Source organism: Brassica napus, unplaced genomic scaffold (assembly GCF_020379485.1).
Source record: "Brassica napus cultivar Da-Ae unplaced genomic scaffold, Da-Ae ScsIHWf_2285;HRSCAF=2946, whole genome shotgun sequence".
Taxonomy (NCBI): Eukaryota; Viridiplantae; Streptophyta; class Magnoliopsida; order Brassicales; family Brassicaceae; genus Brassica; species Brassica napus.
This window is the reverse complement of record NW_026015674.1, coordinates 30731-39999: the sequence shown is the minus strand read 5'-3', so window position 1 is coordinate 39999 and position 9269 is coordinate 30731. Positions and strand designations below refer to the sequence as shown.

Here is a 9269-nt window from a genome sequence, read left to right as displayed (position 1 = left end):
TTTATTTATATATTATTCTTTCCAACTGACGTGAACAATCCTTAATCGCAAGAACCAGACCCGGTACGGACTTTCCAGCCCGACCCGAGAACTGGCTTTCCACACGGATGGACAATGCGACGGCGCAATCTCAGCAGACCGTCCCAGCAACAACGTCACCCCGACCCGTGTAACCGTGAGAGAAGTGTTAGAGTACTCCCTCACTGAGTGATTTATCCCATGCGCGACGGTCCACGCGTGGATCCAAGAGATGGAGCTAGCAACGTCGCAGCCCTCGGCGATGACGGTGGATCCGAATGAGACGACGGAGAGAGGCACGAACTCAAACGTCGGAGAGACTCCCGTGAGTGTGCGCATCAAAAACTGGTGCGGCGGCGGGCCGTGAAACCAGTAGTCGAGATCGGGGGTTAGTGTGCGGTGAACTGAGTCGACGTCTCGAGATCTCAGGGCGTCATACAGTTTCAGAACCACGTCTCGGTTCTTGGTCTCTGAATCCGCCAGAGTATCCAGTTTCTTGCGCGAGTTTGGGTTTGGATTAGGACAATAAGAGGAAGAGAACTGACTCTGAGGTTTTGAAAATGAAATATTATGAATCTTGGGACTTGTTATATAGCCGTAGGCTATGGGTTTGTGATATTAATTCTCTGCTTCACATCCTATTTTAATCATCTCGGATATTTAGTTTCGATCTCACACGTGTCGTTTTATGATTGGAAAAGTTTGGTTTGCGGGGACCGGAGATAATGTTCTTTAATAGTTGAGCCAGCTAGTGTTTGTCCCCACCGTATAGTTAGGTGAATAATTAACAGTTTAATTGAATTTTGCTAGTGGTAATTGGTAAATATCTCGTCTTTGCTTGATTTGAGAAGGCATCAATTAGTTCTTGATAATGTTGTATGCTCGGATGAGTTTTCACGGATGATTGACATTTGACATTAACAAAAATGATTAATGTTTTAGGAACTGATTAGTTGAGTAATTAACTGAATTAAGAAATAAGTAAAAAACGTGTTCAATGAGTGGGTTGGCCCCGCCAATCAAATAGCAGAAGGTTCGAAAGACGTTATAATGCCCGACCAACTTGTCACGTGTGTTAGTACATTATATGATTTTTTTTTGGACAAATACATTATATGATTGAAAAGATGGATTAACATTGCCTTTTTGCTATGATGAATTATTATTTTGTGTCGACCTCAGACATATTATTTTGTTTGTTTTCCATGAAAATAAAAGCAAATTTATAAATATAGGGTTCCAATGGTAACAACGAAATTGATAATATAAGCGGGACGGAATTTAAGTGCGGTACGGTGCAACAATGGTTCATGCGGTTTGCGGGATAAGTGCGGTTTTGATTGAAAAAGTAGTGCGGTTTTGATTAAAAAAAATATGAAATAAATATACTAATATAATTAGAACTATTTGTGTTTAGTGATTATGTTATAATATTTTATATATTTCAAATCCCAAATATTAAAATTTATTTGAAATAATTTTAAAAAAAATTATAATTCCAAATATTATAATTTCTATTTTATAATATGTTTTTGACTAAAAGTAATTATTGTAGTTTATAAAAAATGATTGTAAGTTTATTCTTCTTAAAAGACAAATTCATAAAATTATTTGTGAGAACTATTAGAAACTTAAATTAAATTAAATATGTATCATACAAATTTTTAATATATAAAATGTTAAAATGAGACTTAATAAAATGAATCCAAAAACACATAAGGGATACCCAAACACTTATGTCTGACTTTCAGTTAGGTTCAAAGTATTTTTGATATGCTGCATTATATTGTAAATTGATGCGGTTGAGTTTTTTAGGGCATGAATGGCGACATTTAATTCGCGTATTTCACTGCGGTTTTAGAAAAAACGCTTTAATATCACCGATCACATATTTCCTGATTTTTCTCTTGCGGTTTTCCAAAAACTTCACAAAAACGCACACAAATTTCGATGTCTCACAAATAAACAGTATTACTATCAAATCCACGAACGCAATGAAGAAGCTGTGTTTTCTCAAAAGCCGCACACATTTATATATTTAAACTAGGATCGGCCCGCCCGGAGTTAATAATAAAAACTGTTTTATATAAATTTATATTAATTTTATGAAACATTTAAAAATCATGGTGGATTGAAAACTATATTATAAAAAACAATAATAAATAGAATTCTGAGATCAAATTGTTAGGGCATCATTAATGGTAAAATAGCAAGTAGAGTACCTCACTAATATTTTTATTATTATTTTTGTACATAATTTAGTTATTAATGATTTAAAAAATTAAAATAAAAAAACATGTAAAATGATACCACATGTATTCACCGATTCTTTAGAAATGTATGAAAGTTCTTCCCACAGGTACCATTTTTGCTCTCTTTTTTTTATGCTTTCTCTTTCTTCTTTTTCAGCTTTTAATATTTTTAAATTTGTTAGAGACAGATGAATTTCAACCGGTGCGAGTGCCCTTATTTTTAATAAACATTTTTGATTTGGAATTAAAATGACAATATCCTTCATTATTCTATTTTTCAGAGAATAAAAAATTAGCAAAAAAACAATTCAGAATAATATATATATATATATATATATATATATATATATATCTTCTTATTATTCTTAGTTCATTTTGACATAATAAAAGAAAATATTAACTTTAAATAGATAATAGGTGAAATTTCATGTTTACCACATTCATGGTACCGTTATTGATCTTTACCATCACTAAAGGAGTATTTTTAAAAATATATTTTCAATAATTGGCAAAATACTCTTATATCCTTGTTCTTGATATATATATAACAAATAATTATTTAAATAAAAAACATATTTTTTTATGTTTTCGAATTATACTTTTTTAAAATTCAAACTTTTTTATAATTTTTTTTTGGAATTGTTTTGGTTTATTTTATTTTATTTTTTTTAATTCTGCAGATATAAGATATGTTCGGTTATTTATAAAATTTGATTCAATTCTCGTACAGATATTTTGTTTTTTTTGTTCAGTTTGGACAACAAAGTGGGGAACCAGCTAATATCAAAAACAAAATCGGGTCTCTTTCGGGCGTTTTTAGATTATTTGGTAAATTTAGTAAATTTTATTTATAACTTGTTTTTTGCGAGGAAAAAAACAGGTTATTTAAGTTTTTTGGATAAATTATCAGTTAGTTTATATAATTTTAAATAATTTAGGGAAATGGTATTCATATAATTCATTTTGGATAGTTCAGTTTATAAATAATAAATTTATGATATTTGTTACTGTAAAACTAAGTTTATTTAATATTTTAGATTTGTAAATTATATTTCAAATTGAGATACTTATTGATTTTTGTTCGGTTCTCGTTTGTTTTTGATATTTTAATTTCAGAAAAATATAGAATACATGATATATAGAAATATACCTGATTTATGAAATTTGATTTAGTTTCGATTTTGTTTTTTATTTGGTAAGGTTCGATTCTTCAGTTTCGGGTAAACACATAGCTAATTTCATGTGTGCAGAGCTTTGTAGTACTGGTTAACGGCACATCGATTTTAATGTTTGATCTCAAACCTCACGTCATTCTATTTATTTATAAATTAAAATTGGAATACAATTATTGACCATATATTAACTTAGAAAAATAAATTGGCGGATGAATCAAATCTATTTTTCATTTGCTAGTTGTAAGAATAATATTATTGTATAGATCCAAATCAAAGTTTAGAGTCATAAATAATAAAGCCTAAAGAGACCGACAAATATTTTAAGTGGTAAAGTTGTTTACGATGACGTGGATTTTTTTTGTTATGTATCTATATATAATTGATTACGGCTGCTGGTTCAGAAGTGGACTTTGTGGGTTACCGGACTTGAAAAATTAGAGTTGTATAAGGCCCAAAATTTATAAGTCTGAAACCCAAATAATGTTGTGACGGACACGTGTCGCCTCTGCAGCGAACGACTTTCCACGTGGCAAAGCAGGAGAGATACCAACATATTTATATATATATATATATATATATATATTATTTTAACAGCATTTACGATACTATATACTAGTATTTTAACAGCATTTACGATACTATATACTAGTAGTATAACTATAACGGCACATAAATACACAGTTATGAGTATAGGTTCCTTTTTTTGTAACAGTGCATAGGTTCTTCGTATATTTCTTTTGTAAACATGTTAACCCTAGTATATAAACTGAAATAAAAACTATTCAATTATAACATCATATTATCTGAAATGAAGTATAAAATTATTAGAAAATATATTTTACTGCATGATATATGATTTGTTTTATAAAGAATAATATTTCTTTTTTTTTGTATTTTTATTTCAAAAGTATTTTAGTAGTTAAATTTAATTATTGAATAATCATTCAATACCGCAAAACCATATGGTTCACTACAAAAACGTCTTTGCACAGTAAATATTTCTAGAGTTATGTTAAATTAAAAAAAAAATTATCTTTTACTTAACAAACAACATACAAACTTTTTTGTAAAAAAAGAGACCAACATACAGATTTGTAAGGTATGATGAGTAGTTTACATAGTTTATAAAACATATAGTAAATAATATGATATAGAGTTTAACTATACGTATATTTTGAGTAATGTAGTAATCTAGAATAACTAATGTTACTAAAAATTGGTTAGTATAATTAATTATTTTATTCGGAATTTTTTTTTAATTATTTTAAACTCAAGCACCCTCGCTAGTGATGAAACTAAATCTATTCATCATATATATATATATTAGTATATTTATGATCAACAAAAGTGATTAGTGACTTTAAATTATATAAATATTAGTTATTAGATGAAACAAATTATAAGTATTTTTATCAATATAATTATTTATTGTATTTTATTTAGTTTTTATATATAAATTAATTTGTATTTTTATTTCAGATGAATTATGGTATTTAAAAGTTCTAAATAATAAAGAAAATTTTACACTAGTAACACTAAATTATATTGATATATTAATTTTACATTTCAGTTTTATTTTTATTTTTAATTCCGCAAACTATATTTTCACCAATTAAACACAATTCCGCACCGCTAATTTTATCAAAACCGCACTTGTCCCACAAAACGCACGAACCGCAGTTGAACCGTCCCGCACTTTAATTCCGCACCGCTTATTAGGAATGTCAAACAGGTTGATCCGTCCCGTCCCGTCCCGTACCGCAGCGGGCTCGTCTTCGAGCGGGTCACGGCGGGTCAGGCCCGCGCGGGCTGCGGTCCTCAAAATGGCTGACCAAACCCGTACCGCAAAACATGTAGGCTTTTCGGATCGGTCCGCGGGACATAGAATTACAAACGAACATATGGCTCCTGAACGCTTCAAAACATGATTCAGGACGCTTTATCAGTTTCATGACGCATCAGTAAGTGAGTTTAGTTGAAGATTGAACTGGATAAGGCAATATACTTGTTAGTTGAAGATTTTAGTTGGATCAAAACACTAGTTTAAATACTTTTGTTAGACTCCAAACATTTTAAAAATAAACAATACTTTAGTTGCTGAATCCAAATATTATAACTCATAAGTTCATAACAAAAGCTTTAGTTTTCTGAATCCAAAATTAAATAAAACCAACACCAAATCAAAGATGCTAATCCTAAAAACAAATAAAAAAGAAAACACCAATCACACTTCTTGTTCTTCATCTTTATTACCAACAAGCGACAAAAAGATGAAAATTTCTCTTTTTCACCATCAACTTCTTCTTCTGCAAATAAGAATAATAGAAGTCAGTTAAAGATATATTGAAACCTAAAACTCCAAAATGTATGATAATGTGAGCAAAAACATATAGGCAAAACTATGAAGAACCCATAGCGGGAACTAGATCTTCTTCTTCGGTGGAAAGTGAGTTTTCAAACTTCTTATGATGTCTCGAAGAAGATCCACCTATGCATATCGAAGGCGCTTGGGAGACCGGAAGCATCATCGACCCTGAAACCACCATCACCGGAGCTACATAACGTCGAATCGACTTCTCTCTCTCTCAATGTTTTAGGCGAAAACAAAAAATGGGGATTTAGGGTTCGGGTCTTCAAAATCCCGCAGGTTAAGCCCATCCCGCTTTCGACCCGTCCCGTTTTCGATCCGTCCCGCTTTGAACCCGTCCCGCGAGGCCCGCAATTTTGCGGGCTTGCCAAATGGAAGCCCAATCCCGCCCTACAGCAAGCCTTTACGGGTCAGGCCCGCGGTCCAGGTCCTTGATTGTCATCCCTACCGCTTATATTATCAAATCTGCGATTACCATTCGGACCCTTAGTTTATTCTAATCATTAATTTATATAATTTTATTGTATATTTAATTATATATTATTAAATAAATAAATAAAATAAAGTGGAAGTGCGTTTTACGTGTTTACAAATTTCAAGTGCGGTCCATTAATTACAAGACCATTTTACATCAGTTACTGTGTAGGTGCGGTTTTACTTTTTGATTTACCAAAACCGCAAAGTTTTTAATTGGTTTTGTGATTGGTGACTGTATTGCGGATTGGACAAAACCGCTTCAAATACCACACTCAGACTTTTACCAATCACTACCATAGAACTTGAATTAGACAACAAGTTGGTTATTTTATTTGTTTTATTAAATTTTTTTCTCGTCAACTGGTTATATTATAGATGTTATGGAACAAACATGACCAACGGACGAAGATGTGTCTGTGGTTAGCTAAGCCGGCAGAAACACAATATCTTCAGAATCTAAAATCCATAAAGGACAGCAAAAGCCCAAACAATAACAAACTATGACGTTTATAGACCAACACTTTAAACTAAGCAACAAGACTCGTGGATCAAGAATAGCACTCTCAACAAAACAGAGAAATCTTATTGATAGAGAATCTATGAATGCTGTTGAACGGGAATGCCCCTGACCAAACCACTGTAAAACCACTCCCTCCTAGTACAACGAGGAAACACCTCAGGACCCAAGTAACACAAGCTTCACAAAGCGGTAAGGGAGAATCCTTCAGATTTAGTCAACCTCCAGAAATGGATGAGTCGTACACGACTGAGAAACGCCAAGGAATGAAGCCACACAAAAATCAAATCTCCACAAGATCTGAACAAGCAACTAGGAGCCAAGCCCACCTAATCCGGAGCACCAAGAACACATGCCATAAACAGCATAAAGACGGATCAGAGGAATCCACAACAAACTCCATCACCTTAGAAAAATCTGAAAAGCAACATACCATACAAGAAGTCCAGAGATATGCAACACAACAAAACTCACCAAATCTAGGCGTTGATTTCTAAACAAAAGCTTTGTGGCTAGGCCAAACCGTGAATCATCAGATCTGGAGCTTTTATCAAAAATCTACAACAGATTTGGTGTTTCATTGATTTGACCGAAGCATATCTCTTAAAACTGAGCCTTAGTCACGAACCAAACTCAAACCAAGCAAAGAGGAAAAAAGACAGAGATTGGGACCAAAAAATAAGTTGATTACACAAGAAACTACAAAAAGTTGATTGCCCAATCAAATAAGCTAGTGGATTTCTGAAGCGGTTGTCCACAAAATTACCTCTGACATGGATGTGAAATCACTTGTTAATCCATTGAATCTAAGAATCTAAAAGCATTGGTAATATCTATATCTATCTATCTATATATATAAAGAACAGTTTACTTCTCTCCCAGGGAGTCCACGTCGTCTGCCACATCACTAATTCGAAGTTTCCTGGTGCGACACGTGTCCCACCATCACAAAACTCATCGTTTCATTTTAAAATAGGCATCCTGGGCTTTTTGTTAATCATCACAATTGTAGTCCAAACAGAAAGGCCCAAATCTGATAACTCACATGAAGCGCTAGGGTTTCTGTTCTTCTTCCAAATTCGCTACCTATCAATTTTTTTTTCTGCGTTATCTCTCACACAGTCAACGATGTTTCGACTGTTTTAATTACTGAAATCGTGATGGAGAATCTCTTTGTCTGTCTCCTCTCGCGTCGTTTAGCTTTCTATTGCACTCAAACGAAACCGTCAGAGTTACAGATTCAACACCATTATCGCCTTCTTAACTCCAAAGAGCAACGTTTAGCACGATCTTGATATTGATTGTGAGTTATCTCTCTGCAAGGCGGTTTATTGATCACCTATGAAAAGGTTAGCTTTCTTCACTTGAACAACATCCTCACAATCTGTGAAAACACTAACACGAGATTTGCTTAATTCTTTTTTATTTTGTTTTGTTCTCTCACTCATCCTCACAAAATTCAAGCTAAAAACTTTTACGCTGCTAACAGATCGTCCGAAATCACCGGCAAGGGTCCTTCATCACTGCTCTTCAATGATGTCTAACCAGCCCTATGAGATCCGTCCTAGTTGGTTTTCCGTGTTATCCGTCAATTAGGAGCACAACGTCCTAATCGGGCTTGAGTTGCTACTGATTGATGAACACGTATACAGGCTTTCATATTTACTTATTTAGTAGCAAATACTCTCTCAATTTAGTATCCTCAAGTACATCACCTACAAATCAGTAAGATAAGAGAGAGCATATATTCACAAAATTCATCGATTGTTATTTTGATTTCTTTGCAGAGATCATGAATCGAGATGAATCAAAATTTATTGATTAGACTTTTAGTACAGAGCAAGTCGTGGAACTTTATTTAGTTATGAACAACGAATCACTCATATTGACATCTTCCAGCTTTTAGCTCTTGCATTGGTCTGATAAAGTTTTGATTTTTCTGTGTATCATAAAGATCAATATCTAAACTGGAGAAGAAGAAGCTGCCGTGAAGCTGGTATAATTTATGAGCTCAGTTTTGGTTTCTCATTTAAATAAATGTTCTTTTTTGCTGAGAAACGTTTCAATTTTGAGACTTTTTGTTTGAATTTGATAGTATTAGCAAGACTTCATTGCTGTAGATGGTCATGTTTCATTGTTCCTTTATTGTTAATTGATCTTTTGTTGCATTTATGACACACAAGAACCTACGAAGACGAGGCTTCTCAACTACACTATGAATCGTAAATACTATTATAGATGTGGGGAAGAGAGTTGGTTTCTTTGGTCATTTATATGAATATTAATTTTCAACCCACTATCTCTGCCCTCTGTTGGCTTGACCTTTTTGGGCTGAGCTTGGAGACGTATTCAACCTCTGTAATCGGATGTTTACGTTCAAATCTATTTCAATGCTTGCAGATCAATTGGTAAGTACTGATATAGATAAATTCCTCTTGCCGTTTTGTGATTGTTGACTTCTC

At 33.0% G+C, this 9269-nt stretch overlaps 1 pseudogene; it reads right to left on the bottom strand.

The window, feature by feature from the left end:
• Positions 1 to 30: 30 nt before the first annotated feature.
• On the bottom strand, positions 31 to 533 carry LOC125600497 (annotated as a pseudogene).
• Between the last annotated feature and the right edge of the window lie 8736 nt (positions 534 to 9269).